The sequence below is a fragment of the Camelus dromedarius genome, chromosome 4 (assembly GCF_036321535.1).
Source record: "Camelus dromedarius isolate mCamDro1 chromosome 4, mCamDro1.pat, whole genome shotgun sequence".
In the NCBI taxonomy this organism is placed as follows: Eukaryota; Metazoa; Chordata; class Mammalia; order Artiodactyla; family Camelidae; genus Camelus; species Camelus dromedarius.
This window is the reverse complement of record NC_087439.1, coordinates 54,208,830-54,235,549: the sequence shown is the minus strand read 5'-3', so window position 1 is coordinate 54,235,549 and position 26,720 is coordinate 54,208,830. Positions and strand designations below refer to the sequence as shown.

At 37.0% G+C, this 26,720-nt stretch overlaps 1 protein-coding gene across 9 annotated transcripts in view; it reads left to right on the top strand.

Annotated features, from left to right (window-relative positions):
• The window catches only part of NEUROD1 (neuronal differentiation 1), a 175,811-nt gene that overhangs the window by 26,454 nt on the left and 122,637 nt on the right, over positions 1-26,720 (top strand). For 8 of the 9 annotated variants that reach the window (XR_004136758.2, XM_064484958.1, XM_031451763.2 and 5 more), the window contains one exon: positions 9,903-9,956. The gene's annotated coding sequence lies outside the window, so the exon portion shown is untranslated. Of the gene's footprint in view, positions 1-9,902; positions 9,957-10,079; positions 10,129-26,720 lie in introns of all 9 variants that reach the window. The other variant, XM_064484956.1, reaches the window with a different exon arrangement.

Sequence of the window (26,720 nt, the reverse complement as noted above, 5' to 3'; positions counted from 1 at the left end):
GCACCCAGCGACAAATGTGTTGTATTGCTCATCCTTTTAGATCATCCATGAGGTTAAAGCTCTCCCTTAGATAAACTAATCGATCCATGAGTATATGTCAAATTTTCTATATTTTTAAAAGACACATAGGCATCAGAGCATGGCACACCTGCGCGCGCGCACACACACACACACACACATTTACATACACACAGAGGATGGCTCTTTGACCCAGGCAAGAGGGGCCTCTGTTCTGAGCCTTCTGCTTCAGAAAACCTCTCTGTCCTTCCTCTGACTACAGCCCTTTGCACAAGACAAAGAATCCAGGAACTGAAGGACTGTGCTCACACAGAGCCTGAGCCAGGCTTCCAGGCCTCCTCTGGTGACCTTGAATTCCAGTCTTCCCCACTCAAACGGCCACCTCTGCTTCTTCCCCAGGTCTGTCCCCAGGCATGAACTATGTAGCAAACACCCATAGACCTGAGGGATGTCCAAGAGGCAGCTGTGTACAGAGGCTGTGATAAGGATACTCTTGAGACCTCTCACCTTGTGGGATGGGGCGGGGATGGCAAGAGAGGGGTGAGGGGTGGGCCTCTGGGCTCTAGAGCAGGCCCTTCCAGGATCTCCATTCTCTGAACATGAGGCTCCAAAGTTATCAAAGAATTTTAGATTTCTTTTTTTGCATAATAATTTTTTTTTAATTGAGTTATAGTCATTTTACAATGCTGTGTCAAATTCCAGTGTAGAGCACAATTTTTCAGTTATACATGAACATACATATATTCATTGTCACATTTTTTTTTTTGCTGTGAGCTACCACAAGATCTTGTATATATTTCCCTGTGCTATACAGTATAATCTTGTTTATCTATTCTACATATGCCTGTCAGTATCTAAAAATTTTGAAATCCCAGTTTGTCCCCCCTCCAAGAATTTTAGATTTTAACTTTGCCTAAAGCTGTATTTTTTTAGGGTAAGAAGAGAGAACATACTTCATTTGGAGATATTTACCATAATTTATAATTTGATATATTATATGTGGTCCTTTAATTGCACTCTTTTTCAAGTCCCACAAATGTTAGGGAAATGACTGTATATGTATATGTAGTTAATTTTCTCTAACAGTTGTGATAATATGAATTTCCAAGAGGGTGGCAAAAAAGAAAAAATCTCTAAATTTTATAAGGTGTGCTTCAGACTATGATTTCACAGTGAGTCCACATCACTTTGGATTGCCTTTCCCAACATGTCTCAGCAAAACATTATACAGCCTGATTAAACAAAGCCTCATTCCCACACGGCTCCACCTTCCTTACTTGGCAAGGATTTAATCTGGTAACACCCTTTAAAGACCATCATTCCAGCCACATTCAAAGGAAATAGCCATTAGGACTCAACACAGAATCTTCTGGTTTTGTTTTGAAGTTGAATTCTGTTTCTAACCACAGAGCAGGTAAAACCCAAGAAAAAACATCCCTAAAGGAGTAACACACTTTAAACTTTTCTTCCCACTCATCCTCTCCTGTTTTCTTTTAAATCAAAGCTTTACAAATTAAAGAAACAAAACTAAAAACCCAAAATAGAAACAAAGTTGAACCCATGGGACAATTCTGATATTTATCTCGCTAATACTTCCAGGCCAAAATAATAATGCATTAGTAAATATTTACTGAGAACCCTCTGCAGCCCTAGGACATGCTCCTAGGTGCTGGCAGTCAAGGGATGTATATATAATACAGTGTGGAAAATACAACATAAGAAATGATAAGCAACAGGAAAGAGTTTTAATGTGAGTTCCAGGGCAGGAAGGATTATTTTACCTTAGGCAGTGGGTAGGAATTGAATATGTTTGGTGAAAAGGCAAGAAGGCATTTCGTAATTGCATTTCAGTTTTGTTTAGGGTATTCTGGAATATTCCAAGTTTAAATATTGAAAGTATCAAACCACCTTGCTTTCACATATCCAGGCAATAAGATTTGCTGACTGCCTAAGGTAATCTGAAACAGAGATCACAAGTGTGGGCAAGGAGGAACAGAGAAAGTCGGGCGTTTGTTTTCAGGGTATTACTGCCAAAATTGATGACTTTTTAAGAAAATGGCTGTAAAATGCATTGACATGTTCATAGCAAGTATATTTTCTCTTTGGATATTGATAATCAATGGGAACATAGCATCTAGGTAACAACATCTGATTCTCAACATTAATTCCAGTGAGTCATTAAATCACCACAGCCATATATGGCATGAGTTATGAACTGACCCCACGATACACACCCTGTGTGTCTTAGCTGATGGCACTCAAGGTAGGTTGTTCATAAGCTGTCTACATTCCCCAACATACAGCTCCTTGGAATTAAGTCACTCCAGTGGCATTCACCACATTCTGTATTGCCAGAATACAAGCATACAAGCGAAGTTATAAATTACTGAGGCCTGACTAACTGTGTTTAATTACTCAAACCATTGTCAAATCCCTGGTGAAAGTTCTGAACCCCAAATATGGTCCACAAATTACAATTCGGGAAATATCACCATAGGCATTCAGTTAAGTTTGTTGAATTGGATTGAAGTTGCAACATCAGAAACAGTGCTTCAGCAGGGATGCAAAATGTAATGTAGAACAAAGGTTTTAGTTTGTGTTTGGTTTTGTCTTAGTTTTAAATTTATCTAATTTTTGGAACATCCAAACTGAATCTTTCTAGGTTTGGTACAATATGTAATCCATTATGACAAAATGTTTTTAGAAAATAAACTGTGGTGAAATTGGAATGTGTACAGACATTATACTATTTGCATGAGAATTACAGAGGCGGGGGGTGGGAATTTGAACTGAGCCATGCATGTTCTATCCCAGGTCACTGTACCTGCTGCTCCCACTGCATAGAAAACCCTTCCTTTGTATGTCTGCATAGATAGTTCCCTGCAGCTTTCCAGTTTCTGACTAAATGTTGCCTTAATTAAAGAGACCACTGACCGCTTTCCATAAATAAGCAACCCTTTCTGCATATCTGCTTTCTGCATATCTAGAGTATATAAATAACTTACAACTCAGTAATAAAAAGACAAATAACACAATTAAAAAAGGGCAAAGGATGTGAATAGACATTTCTCCAAAGGTGATATACAAATGGCCAGTAAGCTCATGAAAAGATGATCAACATCATGAGTCATATCATTAGGGGAAGGCAAATCAAAATCATAATGAGCTTCTTCACACCCACCAGGGTGGCAATAACAAGGGTTGGCAAAGATACGGAGACATTGGAACCCTGATACATTGCTGATGGGAATATAAACTAGTGTAGCCACTTTGGAAACAGTTTGGCAGTTTCTCAAAATGTTAAGCGTAGAATTAGCATATGACCAACAATTCCACAACGAGGTATACAAGCAAGAGAATTGACAACGTATGTCCACACAAAAACTTGTTAATGTTCATAGCAGCATTATTCATAATAGACCCAAAGTGGAAACAACCCAAATGTCCATCAACTGATGACTGTACAAACAATGGTGGCACACCCATATAATGGAATATTGTTTGGCAACAAAAAGGAATGAAGTACTGATACGTGCTACAACATAGATCTTAAAAACATGCTAGGTGAAGGAAGCCAGTCACAGAAAGTCACATATTATATGATTCCATTTGTACAAAAAGTCCAGAATAGGGAAATCTATACAGCCAGAAAGTAGATTATTTGTTACCTAGTGCGGGGTTGGGGTAGTGAGGTGGGACTTGGGAATGACTGCTGATGTGTACAGGGTTTCTTTTGGGAATGATGAGAATGTGTGAAAATTAGATAGTGGTGATGGTTGCACAACTCTTGAGAGTTTTTACTAAAAACTACTTAACTTGAAATAAGGGTGAATTTCATGGCTAAATAAAGCTATTTAAAAAACACACACGGACAATTCATGTATGTAGGAATCACAGCTGAATAGCAGAATACGACTGGTGGTACCCTGGAGTGGTGCCACATATTAGAAAAATACAGAGTAGCATGAAGCCCTCCCCTGAGGGGAACAGATGACTCAAAGGCAATAGAATTCTTCCCTTGAGGGCCTAATCCTAGGCAGAGCAAGAACCTGGGGTTTAAGAGGTGTTTGAAACCCATTTGCTCAAATTTTCTTCTCGGCTTGTTGCTTCAGTGTCTTAAATGCCTTTTATAGGTCATTCTGTGGAATAAATCAGGAAGGACCTTACTAAAATAGAAACACTGTATGTGGAAATGCAGAGCACATTAACTTACAACACTAATAAGAATAAGCTTATGAACTTACTTAGCCAAGTGTTTTGGTAAGGCCTTAAAGGAGTGAAATGTTAATTAAAACTGAAGGGAAGAGAAAGAGATTGGTACCTGGCACACTGCCCAAAGTACTGATTTCAGCAGTAAAATCTGAGAAACATAGATACAAAATGTGGGATGGCACTGGAGACTAATTTTTTTTTTAATATCATAAACTACCCACCTTGTCTGACCTTTCCTGCCATGTACATCAACTTTGACCACATAGGCTAGATTACACACTTTTATTTTTCTGTTCTTTAAGGTTTAGTAGGCAAATGGTAAATCTAGGATTATAAATCCTAATCCTTGGCAGTGAAAAGCCACTGGAGTGTTTTTAAGAAAGGGAGTGTCATGATCAGGTGTTTTAGAAAAACTTGGGCTGCAATGTGAACAGGTATGTGGAAACAAGACTGGTTGTTGGGAGATAGTGGAGGGACCATTAACCCACCAAAATAGTATGCAGATTACTTCCAAGGGAAAACGCCTGTGGACTGTAACCTTATCAGAGCTTCCCTTATCTGACCAAAGCAGGGCTTTATGAGAGTCAGCTGCTACAGCCTTAGTCTCTGGGAAGTCTCCAGTCAGGACTTGGGCGCTGAGACATTCTAGAAAATTGTGTAAACAAACCTCATCAGAACGGTCCATCCTTTAAACCCTTCAACTCATCCATTTTCTTCATTAAGCTCGTATATAAACCAGTACTCCCAGCTGTCTGGAGAGCCACTTCTTAAACCTTGCTCTCAAGTGCATGTGAAAATTAACTTTTCTCTTGTTAACCTGTTATCAATTAATTTGCAGGCCCCCAAGCACTTGGACATAAGTTGGTAGAGGATAGTTGTTCCTCCCAACAATAGGTTGGGAGGTTGTTAAACTAATACTGGTAAAAAGACAGTGCTGGTTTGGATTAGGGTAGCAGTAGAAGGAAAAGAGATGTTTCGAGCAGAATCAACAGGGCTTGGGATTTGTATGGTCAGGAGGGACTAGGGAGAACAGGGGAATGAATCCTAGGTCTCTTGCCAGAGCCCTTCAAAAACTGAATACTAATTGGATGGCCTTCAGAATGCAGAGTGTACTACAAAACCTGTGGGGCAGGGGTGGGGGGACAACTGAAAAGCAGGTAACAGAATTCTTCATGGAAAAAACTGTCTTGTTTAGAGTAAACATCTTGGTGAGCCATTTTTGGTTCTGCATTTGAAGCTTGTCTAAAATGAGCTAAAAATCGGACAAAGAAAATATTGCCTGCATGATAGAGTGGGAGAAGAAGGTTTTGCTTCAGAGATGGGTGAATCAAGTATTCCCAGAACAGAAAAAGCAGGGAAGGTGGCCCTACAAGACATCAGGAGCTAGGTCCTGAGCAAACGTGCTGGAGGGTGGCGCATACTGCCAATGAACAGATGTCTGATGTTCAATTTCACATTATTTGCCATGCTGTGCTGGGATACATTGTCTTCATACCCTAAGATATACACCCAAGTCTTTAACCCAAATGCCTGATGTAACATATTTCAGGGAAATAAATGAACACACATGTGTTTTACATTTGGGTTTCTGAAGAATGCACAGAAGAGGACAGCTACAAGAGGAAGGATGTGAAAGAGAGAATTCAGCAGTAGTAGGAACTGAAAGCAAAGAGTAAAGCGGGCAGGACGAACCCCCTGACCTTTACCACGTCTACCGGGAAGTGGGGTAGGAGGTGGGGTGGGGGTGGCAGCAGGAAAACAAGAAAATTAATTTTGTTCCACATGCCATATGAGACCCAGGGCAGGGGCCAAAAACGGGGCCATTCCCTGTCTTGTATGTAACTCTGAGCAAAGGGGGTGACTAGGTCCACCAGGGTGCTGATACACGGGTAAATAGCTAAATGAGAATCTTTTAAGTTAGCTTTTTAGAAATCTCACATCTGAATTTCCTCATTCTTCATTTCCAGGCAAAAGTGAAAATACTTCTCTATCTGTGAATGTAGGTTATCTTGGACACACAAGTAATGGTTCAGAGTAATGAAAGAGCTGTTATCTGTCTGTTGGAAAAGATAATACTGTCTGGAGTAGACAATAATATTGGACAGTTTTTAATCTTATGACTCTTAGTGCTTCAGCATGGTAGAGGTTTTTCTAAATGAAGACCTCCGAACTCATGAAAATGCCTGAATTTCAGTATAAAGCTAGTGCCTTCTTACCTGGAGTCTCTACTCAATCAGTGAAATATGTTTTGAAGAAAAAATATATTGAATGTCTTATATAATGTTTTAAAGTTTATTTTCTTATTGTTTAAATTATTCTATAGAGAGGACTCCTCGAAGCAGAGCAGTTTAGAAAATAAATGCTGTACCTGGAAATCATCTCTTATGAGTTAATCTTTTAAAAATTAGGTCCTTCATGCATGATTTTCACAGAGACATTATTGTGCTTCCCAAATTACTGCGTCTCTCTGTGGTTACCACCAGGTACTCTAATGAAAAATAGATTGTTTTCTCCTCTTGTTGAGATCAGTGAAGTCTATGGTACACTTCTTTAATTTTCAAGTAAGGCCTAATAAAATATACCATGAAAACAAACTGGAAAATTAGAGTTTTTTAAAGTTGAAAGTCTCAGATGCTTGCTTTCGGATGTCTTCTGAAATTGTATATTCTATCAATAAAAGGTGTAAAACTATTTACATTATTTTAGTTCTATACTATAGATAAATTTTTAAATAAGTCAGATTTTATAGATATAAAAATAATTTTAAATTAAACTTGTTTACTTTTTCAGCAGTGATGGAAAAATACAAACATAAGCTTTGTAATTGGTCACCGGGTCTCTTGCAGCTGCTGTCTCTCCATGCACAATTATTTGCAATGGTTAATAATGCTCACTGGTGTCATTGAGCTAACCTAACCTTAATCAGCCTGACATACAGGTGACAGTTAAGATGAAGTATTTTTTTATCTTTGAAAGATTTACCTTGTCTTCGAGGCTGGGTCCTAAAATCAACTTATAGGAAGGACAGGCTCCTCGATGTTTTACATGAAACCAAATCTACATTGGCACTTGGGCAGAAATCTTGAAGGCTTTCCACATATAACTTTTAAGACTCACTATCTCTAAGATTTGTGATGGCAGGAAATTTTTGCAATAGCTCCACAAAATGGGAAGTGGACAAAATGTGTCTGTTTTTGGAAGTAACAATTCAGGAAATGAAACATAACTAGTCCTTTTATATTAGCTCCTTTTCCCAGTCTGTTAATTACACTATCTAACCAAAATGGGATATTTTGTTATTATCTGACCTCTCCAATACTTTTCTTACAGTTTTTGTTCTCTCCTCCATATCAAGAAGAACAACAGGAAGTTTATCAATAACATATTCTCCTCTCCAACTCTCAATGCCAGAGATAAACAGTTGGACTCTAAGAGAAAAGAGTCTGTGTGTACAAAATGGAATCATTACAAGTAGATTTTTAGCAGTATTTTCTCCCTGGAGTATAAATATTTTGAACTTTTTTGGAGGATTTCAACAAAGGAGCATTAGAAAGAAATACTGGGCATTTGCAGAAGTCTGCAAATTTATCACAAAAATGGGGTGGGGAATGAAAAGTTATATTTTATTAATTAGAAGGAAGTCACTATTAATGTTAACTATTAACTTCAGTTAGCTGTTGTTTCCTGAGAAACTAACACATGATATGTTCCTCAGTATTCTACAACACAACAGGTTTCAAGTCTTGAAAGTAGTCAAAAATGGGGAAAATAATAGATTGTAGCTTAGAATCTCTCACCCCTTCAGCTTCAAAAACTTTGTATGAAACTTCATCCAAACAATTAACATACTTAATAAAGTTTTGAGTCACCAACTTCAGCTGTTTGCAGCATTTGTGGGAGTGGGAGGAATGAGAAAAAATTCTTAACGCGTTTCCCTCCCACTGTCCTTTCTTCATGATAAAGGTCACAGTTTTGCTTTATGATAGACTGGGTTATAGACTGTCGGGGCTAAAAGAGATTGTTTCAGTCATGTAGACTCATGCTCTTATTTTATACAGGAGAGAAAACTGAGACCCAGAGAACTTAAATGACTTGCCCAAGGTCACAAAGCTAAAAATAATGGGGTAAGGAGTAGAAAATATAGAGAAGGGATGAGTTTCCCTGTTAATTATTTTCTGTGCTTGTTGATTCAAGTATGTTAGCCCTACAAGAGACTCATTTTGGTGAGCCAGCTGAAAATACTTGTACTTGTTGTTTCTCAATATAACAAGGATTAAAAAAAAAAAAAGTCTAGAGGAATGAAAGGGGGAATGGCCCACAGAACGAGTGAGACACAGCATATGTGCTTTGGTTTTAAGCCTTTGGGCCAAAATCACACTTATAATCTTGGTAACCAAAAAGAATCTTGTTCCTGGAATGCTTGTAGAGACCTGAATTACTCATAAGCTTCTTAGGAAATAATTCATCCTTTGTTTGATAGTGCAACAATTCTTGATCAGAAAGGCAAGCAAACCTCTTACTGTTATGGGGCTAGTCGTACTGCAGTTGCTGATGTAACGAACACCTTGGAAATCCTTGATAAAGAGCTGTCCATTTTGAATGATGTTAGTATGGATGAAGTGATCTCAAGAGGTCTCTCCTGGCTCTTCCATCCTTTCCCTGTTGGTGCCAGTACAACAAACCTCACATGCTTGTTTCAGGGAGTTAGACTGGCCAGCAGTGATAGAATTTCTAACTGTAGACTTACTCAACTGGGGAAATAACCATAGGAAGTTTATTCCAAAGTATTGCCAGAATCATTATTCTGAAAGGTTTAACTGAGGAGGATTCAAATACCAATATTTAATACAGAACAACTGCAGTGAAGTCACTGGCTTTGGGCCACATATTTGGACCATTTGATAACAAGTGACAAGTGTAGCTTCTGGTTTTCCTTCTACTCAATTTTTCCTCCCCCTCATGCCCCCAGAGTAAATCTGTTACTGCCAGAGGATAAAAATTCCTTTCTAATCTACTTGCACAGGTAGGAGACTGACCAGAAGCTTCATGGGGTCTTAATTAAAGGTTTCCATTTTGCTAAAAGATAAGAAAGAAGCACTCTACCTTTATTTCTGAAGTCTCTAGGAACAACTTTGGCCTGATATCATATTAAAATACAACACACAAAATAATATCTGGCATCTTCTTGACATTCCAGAGGCATACTTGAAAATAAGTGATGCCAAAAGGAGCTAAAAATGATGAAGGAAATTACAGAAGTGTTTGACTAGAATCCAAAAGATTCTAACAGAGGAAAATTTCCCTCCACCCCACAATCATCTTAAGACTTTATACCAAAGAATGCTAAAGATTTTAACTGGTTGGCAAAATACATAGCAGGTGGCAAAAATATTTTTGACTTGGTAGCTAAACATTTTCTTTTTATCTACATACTTGACCATTTTATGAACAAAATTCATCATTAGAAAACAACAATAAAAAATCAGGAAGAATTTATATGTGATAGATTCCTCTATCTGAAAACAGCAAGGTTCTTTAGTTTTTTCTAGCAACTAGAAACTCTTCAGTGCTCAAGTATTTGATTCTCTGGTCTCCCCTTGTGTCTCCCTACCCCCACTGAAATACTGTGAATCAACATGAAATTTGACAACACTTTCCCTTCCTCATTGCAGATATGACTCATTGCTCTTGGTGTAATCCCCAAGGACCAGAAGCTCTACTTGAAAGTAAGTAACAGAAGAAGCACCTTTAATTCAAGCTGGTTTACCCAGAGAACTCTAATAGTTACTATTCACTGACTTCTTAAGTGTGCATTTTAAAGCTAAGTGCTTGAAGTGTCCTCTCTCCAGCTCCCCCTGAGGAAACCAGTGCAGAAAAGCTGGAGAGGTAGCCTGACTGGTAAGTCTTCCACTTGAAGTTTATCAGCAGTTCTACTTAACTGTGCCTTATCTCTAGGATGCTATTGGATTTTAGCTTTAGGAGCATTTTATTTTATTTTCAAGATTTTGGATCATCTTCCCTTCAGACCATTCTGCCTTTGCATACAAAAAGTAATAGATCTGAGCTACTTCTTAAAAGCATTTCTAATTTAAAACTTGACCCTTTTTCTGCTGTGTGAAAACTGCTACCCCACCTCCCCGTCTGTCTCAGACTGAGAGAGTACTGTGGAGCTTGATTCACTACAGAAATCTTAAGTCATCTGGAAAAGCCTGTGAGTCTTTCAGTCAAACAATATTCAAATAAGAAGGAAAAAAGAATATGCCACTCCAAGTAAAATTCTACTTACCCTTACTTGAATATAGGAAAAAATAAATAAAAAGCTGAGGCCCCTTTACTTTTCCAAATCCTAGAAACTTCTAGTCCTGAGAGAAATTATTTCTTGGTTTAGAAGATGAGAAGAGTTGAAGTTAAACAATGATCCTTTTTCCATTTCTTAAAAAAAAAAAGAAAGAAAGAAAGAAAGAAAAAAGGCCAGCAGAGGCAAATGCTCTGTTGGACAAAGTGTTTCAGCAGATGTTCATTGTCCCAGGGAGAAAACAGCCCCTACTTTGTAGCTTAGCATTTGCAAATTTACAAACTTAAATATTTCTAACTTGAAATGGTCCATGTGTTATAAGTGAGACGTAAATATTACGTCTCATGGAATGCTGACAATTGTCATTATATCATGATATAGTGATTCAATAATTGTCACCCATCAAACTTCTGTAGATTTTTTTCCCAATCATTTACAGTAGCACCCTGGAAGAATGTTAATAATTATAGTAACATTTAGAGAGTGCTTATGTACCAGGCACTCAGAATTATTCTATGAGGTAAGTACTGTTAGGATGTCTATTTTAAAATGTGGGAACTAAGGCTCACAAAGTTAAGTCACTTAGTAAATCAGAAAGCCAAGAAGTGGTGGCATTGGCATTCGAATACAGGCAGTGTGACTCTAGGACGGGTAGTCAGACCTTTTCTGTAAAGGGCCAGATAATGAAAACTGTAGACTTTTCAAGTCCTAACAGCTGTGTTACAACTACTCCACTCTGTCTTTGCAGAACAAAAGCAGCCTAAGACAATATGTAAATAAGTGAGCATTGGTTGTTCCAAGAAAACTTTATTTATGGACAATGAAATTTGAATTTCATTTAATTTTCATGTGTCACAAAGTATTATATTTCTTTGGATTTTTTTCAACTATTTAAAAACTTAAAAATAATTCTTACCCCATGGTTTGTACAAAAACACAAGACAGTCTCAATGTGGCCCACTTACTAGTTTGTTGATCCCTGCTCAAAGCTCTTAAAGACTGTATTATTTTTCTAGTTGTGCCTTTTTATAATGTATGTTTTAAAATAGCTAATAGAACTACATTGACATTCTAGCATTATCAAGGTATGTCAGACTTTGATCATATAAAATTATGTTTTGGGAAATAAGATTTGCTTTTTATATTATATGAGTAGGTTGACTCATATGAAATTTGCCAATATTTGTTTGACCAATAAAAGTGACAGTTTCATATAGTTTAACATAATGTTTATTAATGTCTATTGTCTTAGGAGGTGACACATTTTATTAGAGCAATAAAGTACAGGCCAGTAACCACAGAGACATGTAATCATTCAAGCCGCAGATGTATGACACATTAGATGATTGTTAAGGTTCCTTCAGAATCTTTTCTATAAAATGAATTAGGATAGTCTTGGAGTTATAAAGAAAGGGGAATGTCATATTACTACATAATTTCTCAGTGACAAGTACTAAACTGAATTATCTCATTTTGTTTCCAGAATGACACTATGAGATGAGTGTTTTTACCAAGTTTATGGTTGAGACAGTCTGGGTTCTTAGAGACTAAGTAACTTACCCGCTTTCAGTACACCATTAGATAGCAAAGCCTGGACTTGAACAAAGATGAAAGGATTCCTCTTTGCTTTGCTCACACAACGAGGACAGTCTTACTGTAATCTGTCAGTAGCACTTAGACTTTAAAGATAAAAATTAATTTTTTTTCAAATTCATTGCTAGAAAACAGTTGTAAGCCATAGTATTAGAATTTCTCTCGTTTATAATAAACTCCAGAAAATATTACTGGCATATTTCTAAACATTTTTTGTAGCCACATTTATATTGTATCTTTGGAATTTTTTTATACCAATAACCTCCCCTTGGGTATGATCTCAGTTTATTTTTAAATAGAAGCACAGAAGAAGGTGAGAACAATAGTTTTTAGTGAATGCACTCTTCATAAGCTAAATGATTACTTAAAACTGGTAAGTTTACAAAGTCTAAGAATTTTAGAGCATCAAATTGTTGTTTTCACAATTTGACATATTGATAGAACTTTTAACTCCTGCATATACTAAGAAAACAATTCTACATATACTCAGAAAAAAAAGCATTTGGGAAGGAAAGAAACTACAAAGAAAGATCAAAACAAATATCTAGATCAGGATATTAAAATTATAATACCTTGCTTCATTTATGCTTCTCATTCCCTATCTAGAGAAGAAACCAATAACCTCATCAATGGCTATTGAGGAATAAACTATGACATAGGTAAGAAATTCTAAAGAATTCATCAGAGATAGAGATATCCACCCAAGGAAATGAATTACTTTGAGTTACAGTTACACTGGAAAGATACATTACTGCTCTTTTTCTTTTTTTTTTTTTTCTTTTATTTTCTCTTTTATTCCCTTTTCCCTTTATTCTTGGCATAGCAAGTAAAATAAATCTCAGGCACAACTGGCCTCTTTCCACTCACAAGTTTCCATCTTTACTTTTATGTCTTTTTTCCCCCTACATGCCAGATTGACTTTTCTTACTAACATTATTTCAACTCTTCAAATACTCTATTTCCTTTCATTCAAAATTTACTTCAAAGTCAGCCTTCTCTAGAATGCACACCATGTAAGTTGCCATGAAAGTGAAATCTGCCAGAAAGTGAAATTCAGAAATTAATGAAAAGATTCTTGGCAGTCACCAAGAAATAGAGGGTTCACATGGGAAAAAAAATATGAACTAACTTTTACAACCACTATTTATAATGCATCAGTTTCTGTTGTTATTTTATTTTGAATATATACTAGACTAGGATCAAAAATGGTTGAAAAAATGGGGATTTTGCATTTTCTGATTTCCACTAGAATGTAATCACAATAAAAATAGGATTTTTGCTTATTCACTGTGGAATTTCCAATTGAAAACAGTTTTGGAACATGATAGGTGCTCAATAAATATCTCTAGAATAAATGCATGGATTATTGAAGAGTGACTTTGGACATGAAATCAGGAGCACAACAATTAAACAGATATTGTTTTGCCTTAAGAAGTCCTTCTTTATTCACAAGTAGAAGCAATGAGGGAAATATTGTACAAGTCAAGCAGACAAAGCGCTATTTAGTAATATGGACATGACATGAGCTTAAAGATAAAGTGACCGTTGTCATGTTGGTACTGGTAATAAATAATCAAGGGAAAACTGGACAATCCAGTCAGATCATGATTCCTTTACATAGGCAGATTCCAGAAAGTTCAACTAAAAATTAGGTGTGATCCAGTAGACCAATATTATAAATCAAAGGAGTAGAGGCACATGAGATTTCGGGATGTCCAGAAAACAAAAATTCTACCCACAAGCATGCATGTTAGCATATCATGGCTAACATGATAAGATATGTGAGGTCTGAAGAGCAGGATTTCTCAGTCTCAGCATTATTGACATTTGGGATCTGATACATTTTTGTTGTAGGGAGTGGCCTGAATATTGTGAGATTTTTAGCAGCATCCCTGACCTCTACCCACTAGATGGGGGGAGTACCTCACCTGTCTGATGTGCAACAAAAAAAAAATACCTTCAGACATTGCCAAATTGAGAACAACTGTTCAAAGGAAGGAAGAGAAGAGAGACAGCATTCACAGGTTTTAGAAATACTTATAAGCAAACATGGAAAAAGGAACTTAGAAGAGTGATTCAAAAATCATATCATTGCAGTTGAGAAGTTTAAAATCCCAGTTTAACAAAAATGTTAAGGACAAAAGAAAGGAATGTCCCTCATGGCTTATCAGAGCACGATAAAGTTTGGTACTGATTGTGTATAGTTAAACAACAGGACAGTAAAAATTACTAAAATATCTTGCAGATATCTTCTCCCTTTAGATAAATAATCTTCTATTGTTACAAACAGACGTATTTTAGTAAAGAGAGTAAGAAAGCACTTTATTATACATGTTATTCTGAATTTCTAAAGTTAGGTAAATTTAATATCAAAGGAGTATGGGAAAATTATCAAAGGCCCGATAATGTTTTTAGAAATCACTGAAATGATTTTAGGAGTTGAACCATAAAATAAATAATTCTATTTTCAAAACAATTTTAAAATAGGTAGTGTAAAAAATTGATATGCTACTTAGTAAGGATCCCTGACATAATTCTAGAACCATCAAAGATCTGCTGAGTGCCTATAATAGAAGAATTGATTGTCAAAAACCTTCTTGAGTACACTATAAATAAGATATGTCAAATTAATCTCATACTTGACTAGGTTTCTTGAATTGTTGATCAAAGCAATGCTACAAATGCAGCGTATCTTGATTTCCACAAAGGATTTGTGAAATACTCTTAGGCTCTCTGTGTTCTTGCATACAAACTCGAAAAGCACGAGCTGATTGATAATACAGTTTATTTTCCCTACACTACCAGCTAACCATTCCCCCCACCTTCATAGGCTCACCTTGTTATAAATGCTTTTTGGAATCTCTAGAACTCCTCAAAGTATCAAAGCCATTACATTCAATAATCGATAAGTGCCGTTCAAAGTCTATCATATTTATGGTATTTCAATCACTGATCTACGAACTATCAATGCATTTCAGTCTCTTCTTAATTAAGGTTCAGCAAAAATTTTATAGACTGATTTCCATCTCAACCTAGGTGGACATCATTCTTTTTGCAAAATTCTTAATCCACAGAGAAGCAAATTAATATCAGTTAATATTTGTTTACTTTAAAATACCACTGAAAAATAAAAATAAGATTTTTTGTTACCCTATTAAACATTTTTAACTGTTTATTAATGTCACAATTACTCCATTATACTTACAAAAAAGAAATGGTGTACCAAATGGGAAGAAATCTGCCTGTGAGATATTGTATCAGTCTGACCTCTGCCCTTCTCCACCCATTCCACCTATTCACCTGTCGCCTTGCTCCAGTAAATGCAAAAATGACCAGCAAAAATGTTAGCAGCATATATATTTTAAGCACTATTGTATCAATATAAAGACTATATTTTCAGGGCAAAGAGAACTTTATGACAAGGTGAAAAGGGAATGTAAGCTAGATTGGAATTGCTGAATTACATCTTGCCTAGAGACAAATGCACTGTTCCAACAAAAATGGTAATAAGTCACACCAAGTATATATAACTACAAACCATGTATTTATTTAAATAAGCTGCTTAATTTTACTACTACATAAATAAAAAAAGAGTGTAGTGAGTTTGTGATAGCTGATGAGACTACGACTTGTAATTTTAGTTAATTTTTTTAAATGTATAGGAATTCAAGAAAGGAGATTCTTATTTGACAAGTTAAAAATAAATGGATAGATTGCATGTCATATTCAGCTATCGCTTCATTGATATTATTCCACACAATAGTTTCCTTACTATGGTATTGGTTCACTTGTAGAAAACCCAAATCATATTGTCAGGTAAGGGCGTGCTGCAAGGATTTCTTTCCAGCGTTAACTAGGGTTCATATTACAACTGGTCATCTTTATACTCAGGTGTCTTCAAACACTGAACAAATGGAAACATACTTAATGAGACAACAAATATTTGACTTGACTTGTATCCATTTTGATGATCTTCTTTGTAAAGGAAATATATCCCTAGGAAACCCAGAGCCATGGAAGAGAGGAGGTAAAATATGACCGTGAAAGAAAGCATCAATAACAGCACTCAACTCGGTTCCTCTGCCAATTTGACAACGCTTGTCCTCAACATATAGCCTATGTACACTGTGTGATGTTGTAAGTTCACAGGATTGCAGAGTTCAGCCTGAGCCTATGAAAGTATGAACTCTTTAAGAAGGAGAGGGTGATCTGACCCAACAAACTTGATACATGGAGTCCTTGTCAAGCACTTGCCCCACATTGTTACCCACAGTGAGCACTGCATTGTCTGGGAGCAACTAACTTTGAATCAAGAAATGCTATTTTCCTTTCTGAGGAAGAAGTGTAAATTTTTTGTTTGTGTCACATGTATTAATAAGCTACACTAAATACAAGGACCCTCAGTTTATCTTCATCTTTAAGACAAAATTATGAAGAAAATAGCCAATAGGAAAGAGAGAATGAAAATTCGTAGAGATTTTGTTGTTTTTAAGAGAGACAAGTAGCCAAGTTATATACAAGACCAACAAGTCTTCCTTTTGAAGTTAACAAATATAAAGCCCATTTCTTAGAACCTAAGAAACAAGATTTGAAATATTTTCTCCAAATAGAAGTAATGATATAAGCTTCCACAACAATGATTTTAGTATTTCAACTGTAAAAGCACTCACAGCATCTTAGTTTACGTGTATCTACTACTTTGAAATCAAGAGGAAAAAACTCTACAACCAGTCTCACAGACTTACATTATTACCTCTTTTTATTTCCTCTCAGAAACTTAAGCTGGAAGAAAATCAATTTAGCATGATTTTACATGACACTATCCCACATAAAATCATTATTTCATATTCACTCATAAAAGCATTTAAGTGATTTAGGAAAAAGTTAAGCAAAAGGAAGAAGGTAGTGCTTTCAGATCCAAATCTTACCTGGGAAATTGAAGTTGAACAAAACCCCTGAAATCCTTCTTTACTTGCAGTCCTCTCCTCAAGGGACCAGTAAATCACAGCAGCCTATATTCTTAAACCCTGAAAGAAAAATCAGGAAGCTTGATCTGTGCACATAATGGCCTGCATAATGTAAGAAAGCGCCGTTTCTTGGCAACTAGGAAACAATCCTTTTCAATTAACTCACAGCAATTGGCCCACATTTGTTGTTAAACACAGAGTAAAGAAAATGTTTTAAGACCTCAAAAGAACTTGGTAATAGCTTACCGGGAAAGTCAGATCAGTTTGTTCATTTTGCAAAGCATTTTTAATTAATCGACTGCCCATTCCACTCACCTAACTCTTTCCTAAGAACTTTTGTTGACATACCTGTTGCACTTCCTTGTTGCATATTATTTACTTAAAACCCCAGTCCTGAAGAGTTGCATTCGTTGTTGAAAAAACAGAATGAAAAGGTGAAAAGTAATTCTAGCAAACCAGTGGTGTCCTGGTCTCGGTCATTTTGCTGACCATACTTTGCTATCTAAAACATCAGCTTGAATGTAGCCCTGGGTGCTCACTAGGATACATAATTCAAAACAGTTGTATGTTATATTCTCTCAACTATTAAAGACTACCTCCAGCAGGTGCTAATTTTAGGTGATATGTAAGAAATGCAGCTGGGCTAGGTGATTTTGTGCTAATTTAACTATTTTGGAGGATTCATACATACAGTTGTCCTTTGGTATCCTGGATGGAGGGGTTTGGTTCTAGACCCCCTCACCTCACCCCACGGAGGATAACAAACTCCATGAATGCTCAAGTCTCTTATATAAAATGGCATAGTATTTGCATATAACCTATGCACATCTTCCAGTACACTTTAAATCTTCTCTAGATTACTTATAATACCTACTACAATGTAAATACTATGGAAATAGTTGTAAATACAATGTAAATGCTATGTAAATGTTGCCAGGCAGGCAGCAAATTCAAGTTTTGCTTTTTGAAACTCTCTAGAATTTTTTTTTTTCAAATATTTAGATCCATGGTTGGTTGCATCTATGGGTGCAGAACCCACAGATGTGGAGGGCCAAGTGTAGTTACGAGAATTTGATGAACTCTTTGGACAATCTTCTTAGGGTGCTTTGCATTCTCATATACATATTTGAAATTTCATATATCCATAGGGGCCCATATGTGAGGCCCTTATTTAAAAATCTCTGTTCAAAAAGGCAAGTAGTGAGGAAAATATGTTATACATAGATGATTTTTGCTGTTAACCAAACTTTACCATTGCAAATGGTGAAGTTGTGACTATCTAGTATGATTATATCTCCCAAATGAAAAGACAGCTTAAGATAATTCCATATCCAACAAAGCCAAATTGGATGAGTTTTGTCTTCATCTCCCCCTCCATTTTGCCAAGATTGACCAAGAGTGTATGTTATGAGGTTTACCTTCGACAGCTCTTTTGTTTTCTTTTTTTCCTTTTATCATCCAAATCTTGCTAAAATGTGTTAATTTTGTCTTGCTATCATTAGTGGGCAATTCTTCTTAGGTAATATTTTTTTAAACTATAACCTTTTGTTGGGATTATCTTTACACAAAGCGCTTTCTCTGTTGGTGGGAATTTGAGGCAGTATTGTAAACTGTTGAAGCTGTATTTGGGTAGATCTTCGGGCACCTCAGATCACACTCCAGACAGCTGTGTACACTTTCCATGGATAGAACTGGCTGGGATAATTTTATAAGTGTTTCTTCAGCTTTTGTGCGGACTCTTCCACTTGCTAGCTCTGTGACCTGAGGCAGATTTGTTAAACCTTTTGTGTCTCAGGTGCCTTATCTGTCAAATGAAGTTAATATTTACATCATAGAGTTATTTTGAGGATAGACTAAGATTACATATGTAAAACTTCTTAAAACAATGCCCAGCAGATGGTAAGTGCTCAAAGGTTAGCTATGTTATTAACATCACCCTTGTTGCTATTGTTAGCACTTCTGAACTAAATAACTTTCAAGGTCCTTTTCAGATTTAGGATTTCCAAAATCCTATGTCATCCTTACATAAAAATCTAAAGTAACATAAACAAAGGCTCTAGAGGCACATTCTTCTTCTTCCTCTTTTTTTTAATAGAAAATCCTCATTTATCATCTAATACAGCTAATGTTTAGAACTTTTATATACCCTCTCACTAACAAAGAAAAATGCGCAATTATTTTGAAAAGTGAAAACTTTATCTTTCTGAAAAATGCATTTGTGTTAAACAGACTGACTTAATTTAACCAAAGTCTTAGAGAATCAGAAATTTTCCAAGAGTCTTTTCTTATAAGGCATTTTATTATGTGCAATGCAATTATTACAAGAATCACAAGCCTTTCATCTCATATTCTTAAAATGTATGGACCATTACTTCAGCTTTTGGCATCCATTTAGATGTATTTTTAACCAACAGCTGCAAATCCTAATATTTGAGAGGAAATGCATGCTTTTGAGCATTTGCTGTAAACACAGTCCAGCCAGAGTGAGCCGTAAAGACTCCATCTGATCCTCTCCAGCTTAAAAGGTAGGTTTAACCTTAGGTCTTGGCCAAATCCATTGTGCAGCTTCCTCAATCAAATAGCACGCCATCTCTCTGCTAGGAAAAAGTTCAAGATTATTCTTACAGGCCAAATGAACCAATCTTCTTGGGAGGGAATGGATTCAGCTACCTGGGTAGATATTTACCATCATCTGCTTGTTACATGACAGTGCCTCCCTTGTTCTTTATTTCTACCAGTCTTGCTTGCCTCAGTATCTTGAAATAGCAAATTCTAGCACAGGGGAAATTAACCCATGAAATGTGCAAAAAACTGAAAGGACAATATTTGTTTAAAAGTACTGAACTCTGGAGATTGTAACAGAAATACTCTGGAGAACATCAATCTAATGTCTCTCTCTTCACAGAAGATTGGATGTAATGTGAAAACAGTGCTACATAAACTACTCGGAAATGTGAATTCCTCATCACAAATTCTGTAACAATCTAAGTCACAGAGTCATTTCCCTTTCATAACTCTGAGAAAGTCTTCAAAGTTCAGTGCTACCAATTCAAAGGGCATAAAATATAGCATGATATACAGTATTTATTAGTAACTTTGGGGTACCTTTATTTCTAATTCAATATAATGTTGAAAAACAATTCATTATGGGAAATATTAAAATTTAAATAAAAATAAAATGAATACTGTTATACAAAAACATGTAGAAGTCATAGATAATCCTTCCATAGCTTATATGTTTGCAAACAAGATACCATCTCATATGACACAAGTTGATGGAGACCGTGCAAAATAATTTTTGTGTATGGTATTTAATGATAAAATATTTTACAAAATGAAGTATGTTATAAGCATTAACTAAAAATAGAAATAAGAGTTTAGTGGATTATCATCAGTAAAACCAAATATTTTTGAGTTCTCATTTTTGGAGCTAAGAAAAAAAATGAGTTTATGAAACTGCCTGAATGCCCATCAGAAGGGTACATATGGTTTCTATAATCTAGGATTCTAGTTTTTAAGCTGCACTGTAAGAAAGAACTGACATGTGAAACATGCAGATTCTTGGGCCTCAGTCTTGGAGATATGAATTGAATGTCTTGAGTGAGGTCAAGGAATCTGTATTGTAGTTAGGTTCCTAGTACTGGCGTGAGTGGGCTTAGGGCTGCTGTTGAGAATTACTGACCCAGAGAAATACAGGCAGCTAAGTCTCTGCTCCTCTGACAGAGGGAACGCTTGGATAACTGAAAGAGGAAGCAGGTTACCAAAAGGGAGAAGTGTGTTTGCTCATGAGGAAAAATAGGAAATACAAGTTAGCTTCCCTGCGCCAGAGAACAGGATGGAGAAAGTGGGAAATGAATCTTGAAAGGCAAACAGAAAATGTAGACACACCTATAGTGGGATCCCATATCACACTTGTAATGACATTTACTGTAATAAAAGCCAAACATCCTTACTATAGACTACCAGACTGGGCGCCTCTTACCTCTCAGTTCTCACTGTTCTCCCCTTAACTGACTCTACTTGATCTACTAACTATTCTTTAAAATACAGAATCCTCTCCTTCCTTCACATCGTCCCTTAAATGTCATCTTCCCAAGAACCTTTCTCCCACCACCCTGTTTGAAACCACAACCCTTGCCCAACCCTGCTGATACTCCCTATTCCCTTCCTGCCATAACCATTTATCACCACATTCTACACCTAGAGTGTTCATTTTCTGTCTCTTCCCACTAGGCCATAAACTCTATGAAGGCAGGAATTTTTATCTGTTCTGTTTACTGATATATCCCCAGCATCGAGAATGTCACCTGGCAGATTCTAACTACTACACAGGATTAAAGAGGGTCTCCAGGAAAAGTATCATATTGTTAACACTTAGAGACAGGACTTTATTTAGCATGAGACGTAGAAAAAAATATTTTAAAGATTCATTTTTAATTTCTCTGTGCTCTTCTAAAAAAAGAAAGTAAGAAAACTGAATTATGGGAATCTTTTCAACTGTTACTACGCTTCAAGGTATATTTATTTTCCATTCTTTCACAAAGGTGAGCATGCATAGTTATTGTTTAACCCTATCAAAAGCTAATAATTGTGTCACTTTAGCCTTGGGGAAATGAAAAACAGGAAACTTTTTATCAAGGTACATAGATTCATAAGTAATATTTTAAAAGGTTACTTGAAGGGTGTTAACAGAATTACTTTTGAACAGACCTGTAATAAGGTAAAATAAAAATCTGGTTTTTTCCTGAAAAAGCATTGAAAAAAACCTAGAAATTTGCCATTGATACCCTATTTTTTTTTACTTACCTGACTAAACCTGAATATTATTTTTTTAGCAAAACTATTATAGAAATGAGCCTTAAGCAATGGAAATTATTGTTCTAATTAATAATGGCAAGATTACTGCATTAAATTGCAGAATGTATTTCTTCCAAAAGGCCTAACTATACAGATTAAAAACAGAAATGACCTCACCAGTTCATCTGAAAAGCAAGGAAAGGCCTTACCCACTTCAAAATCTTTCTTTCACTCCTTCCCCAACTCTTGTTCCTTAGGAAAGTCCACTTTTATTTATACATCACACTGGGCTTCCTCCCCTAATAATATGAAAATACCTCTAAGTTATTTTCAGTGACATTGTAATGGCCTGGTAGCTTTCCAATTACTTGACTTAGTGGACAGCTAAGTATTGTTCACAGGACAACTTCTGACACTGGGTGCATAGAAGTCCCTGGGGAGTGGGTGGTGCAAAATTATCATTGAAATGGAAACAGAAGGGGGAGCAGGAGGTGAGAAATGTTTCCAACTTTCTGCTTTGTCCTATGTACAGGAGACAAGTGACTCTCTCAAAGTAACATAAATCTACACATGTTTCTCGACATCCCATTCCTTTTACATTCCAACATCTTCAAAATTCAAAATCCATTCATCAAATAAATTAGCATCAACAAATAACCATCACATTCACATTGTGTTTCCAACAATATTATCTATATGGCCTTCCCAAAATATTCTCTCTCCCTTCCCCTCTACCTCTATCCCTCAGTCTCTCTCCATGTCTCCCCTCCCCTTCTCCCTCTTTCACACACACACAACCTATCAAAAGTGTAAGCTTGCCCTTATCTGACTTGTTAACTACACATCTACTCTGTGTCAAGTGCTGGTAAGTAGATTATATATTTATTTCATTTCACCCTCAAAACAGTCCTAGAAGGTGAAAACTTTTATCTCTATGTTACAAATGAGGAGGATGAGCCAAAGAGATGTTAAGTAAATTTCCTAGTCACATTTATTAACCAAGAGGCTAAAATCAGTTTAGAGTCTTAAGTGACTCTAAAATGCCTGCTTATAACCCACACTGTATGGTCTTTCCTCAGCCCCCTGCCATAGCCAACAAATGATTATACTTGAAAATTCCCCCGACTTTTGTGTGTTAAATAAATAACATAAATTAGAATGCCAGGCAAATCTACTGCTTATTACCCTTTGAATAGATCTCTTTAGTCCAATTAACATTTTTTTTTTTGGCTTTTTATAAAGCATCATTAAGTGCTTTTAAGGACAAAAGAAGCAAATATTTTCATGTGGCCTTATGTAATGATGTGCAATTTAGACCTAATCCCTTTAGCCCAGAAATGGAAGACTGACACTCTAAACAAAGCTCATTGTGTTCTTTTGTGCTGCCATAACAAGGTATTTAAAGGATGAAATTCTGGCTGGCAGATGGACTTCCTGGCATAACTATACATGCATCACAGAAATTGTTTTGTTTCAAAAGATTCAAACAAGATGCCTGACATTTCTCAGAAGACATTTCCATTTATAAACATGGCAACTTGTTAGGTGGGGATGTTAAGGGACAACAACAAAGGTTTTTAAGGCTTTTGTCCTGTTTATAACTTTGTATGATGGGCAGAAAGTGCATTTACTGAAACTCATCCTAGCTCAGTGAACATGCACACGTAAGGACCTGAGTTGCTATGTTAGAATCTCAGCTACCCAAAGCTGCCAAGATGTGAGGAAGCTAAGCCAGAAGTAGGGGCCACCTGTATGTGCTTTCACTGAGAGCTGAGCTGAGCTCCCAGTTGACAGCTAGTGTCCACTGTCAGCCATGGGAGTGAGCCTCCTTGAACATCCAGCCCAGTCGAGCCTTCAGATGACTGTAGCCCTGGCTGACATTTGACAACAACTGCATGAGAGACTCTAGGCAGGATCTGCCCAGCTGAACTCTTCCCGAAATTCCCATCAGACAAAATCATGAGTAAAATAAAATGAATGTTGTTTTATACAAGTAAGTTTTGATTGGACTTGCTGTGTAACAAAAGTAGCAAATTTTGCTACCAGGAAGTAGAGTATTACCAGGACCAGTGAGTATCAAAGTGGCTGTCAGTGAAGGCTTGAAGGAGAATGAATGAAATGTGATTAGGGGGTAGAAACCTTGGATATGTAATGGTGCGACGTTTATGCAAACTGTCACTGTAGAAAATGGAAAGGCACCTAGTGAACTAATAGATCTGGGTAAGCGTATTTCTAGGCTAAGTGCTGAAAATGACAACTGATGTCTTCTAGCTGCACATCATAAGATGAAGGTAAAAAGATATGAGTTAAAGTAGATATTATTCCATTTTCAAGCAGAATGTAAAACAAACAGAAATGGCTCTTGGTTTGCTAGTTTTAAAAATAAAACAAATTATCATCTCTAATCCCCCCAGAAGAAGACTCTTAAAAGGAAAAAAGAGCTTCAGGGCAAAGATCAAATCCAGGGTGCTGTCAGGAAACATGCTCTTAGGGTAAATATGGCAAAATGTGTAACTGTAAAGCCCTTAAGACAGAGATAGATTTAAGGGAGTTTCTCAGAGACCCTTGCAAAAAGCCATCTATGGATTTTTTTGGATGTGTCTCACAGAACCTCTATTTTCAATTAAACAGTAAACCTTCTAAGAATCTTAAAGGAATAGATCCATAGCAGCCTCATAGGGAACCCAAGCTAGAGATCTACTCTGAGATCAATGCTTCAGGTTTTCTATAGGGACACAGTGTTCAAGATTGAATATTTTAAGCAAAAAGCAAGGTTTCTTTTTATTATGTAAGTCAAACCAACTCAAGTTTCAAATGAGGATTTTTTTTTTTTAGAAGTTAACTCAATAGACTCTAAAATATAGTGTTCTCTTTGAAAGGGGAAGTGTGTACATGGCCACTGTGATTTTGCCTGACCAGAGGTCCCTACCAGACTCCATTTGTTGCGACAGATTCCCTCAGACACAGGACATCTACTGTTGAATCAGTTATCAGGCAAGCATTGAAACCCCTTGCAGAGGCTGCTAACCTTTAACTGTTCACTAGCTTACATTCTCAGGCAATCCAACTTTCGGGAACAGACAGAGGGATTGTGAGTTTGAAGAGAGCGTGTTGTGTTGCAGTAATGGCAAGTTTCAGAGGCAGAGATGTGAAGGAGATTAGAAGAAAATTTACAGGCTTGGCATTAGGAGGTACACATGATCTCAGTTCTGCCAGAGCTTCACCTCTGTGACGAAAGACTTGACAGCCTCTAAAACTGTACTTGGTAATGTTGAAAGTTGCTGAGACTCGTACATCTATTCCCCTACCATGCACCAATAGGAAGGAGAAGAGTTCTCTGGAAATGTGTTAGTACTGGAGAGTATTTTGCAATGAGCCATATGACAAGGTGCTATTGAACACTTTGGAAAATCGGATTCAGTCGAAGCATGTTATTACAAGAGCAACATACAGTAAGGCATTATTGGAGAAGTTTTAGAATGGGAGGTCTAAATTCTCCTTGTTAGCAAAGCTGTATTCAAGCAGAGAAGAGAGAAAGGTGACAGATGTCCTTCTGGAACCCAACGAAATGGCAGAGTTGAACTGGAGGCCTTAGCTGGACTTGGGGAGTTGCAGTTGATAATGCTAGTTTAACACCCTTAGTAAAATCAGCTTCCCTGCAAGTAAGGTCCTGGGGAGTGGTCTCCACCCTCCAGCTCTGATCTGAAATCCAGAAAATCTCGTGAAAGACTGTGTCCATTATCTTATGAAGTCTAATCTTAGAACAGCCGGGCCATGAAGGGACAAACCACCTTTAACCTAGGAGGTATTCATTTATATGGTGCATATTCGATGCATAGAGTTGTCAAGTGAGCAAGAAAAGTATATCCATCCTCCCCCACTGTTAAAAATTTTGGTTATAGAGAAGATGGATATTTTCAAGCAAACAACACTTGCTATGGGAGACTTTCCATTAGCCATCCAGAAATTAGGAGCACAAAACAAAGAGGAACCAAGGAGACGTAATCCCTGCAAGCAAAATTGCCTAAGAGATATGCTGGCTCCTTCTTCTGGTAGAAGGCAGAGATTCTACAAGTAAGGGCTGAAAAGAGCGGAGATTGATGCTCCTTTCTTGTATGCAGGAGTCGTTAACCCAGGAGTAAGCCTTGATTCTGAGAGTGGGAAAGATGAAAGAGTTTGGTGAGAATTTGTTTTTCAGACCCGTATCCTCTAATTCTGGAATCTTCAAGCTAGGGACAGCTGTATAGCGTCCAGAAAACCACATGCCGCAGAGATGTCTGCTTATGCAGGGAGACCCTGCCTGATTAGGCTGGGGCCGCAGCGGTATTGGCGTGGGTGACTTGTACTGTGTAGGTGAAACCCCTTCCCAGGTTTCAGGTGACAGGGTAGTCCTAGAAATAAATAGCTCGGGTGCCAATTCAGATCCTCAAAGAGAAAAAAGTTGTTGCTTGAGACTCGGGTGCTAAAAGTAAATTCAGTCTTGTCTTTTCACTCATACCTCGGGAAGAAGATTCGTACAGAAGGTCAGCAGGAGACTGCATTTTCCTTCTCAGGAGGCTGTACCTGATGCTGTTGTGCACCACCCAGATCCCCTTCCAGAACTAAGGGCGTCACTCTCCTAGTTGACTTGAATTTTGGATGCTGATGGTTCACAGCTGCATCCTTCAAGAATTGTCCTTGGCCCAAGGAATCCTCCCCACCCAAAGTTATGCCCTCTTCCTGGGACGGGGCATACATTCAGTGCCTGGATGGTGCAGGATGCAAAGATATGTCCCCCTTGCCTTGATTTGAGATGTCTCTAAAGGGTCATTCCCCCTTCAAAGGGCCTCATGGAATTC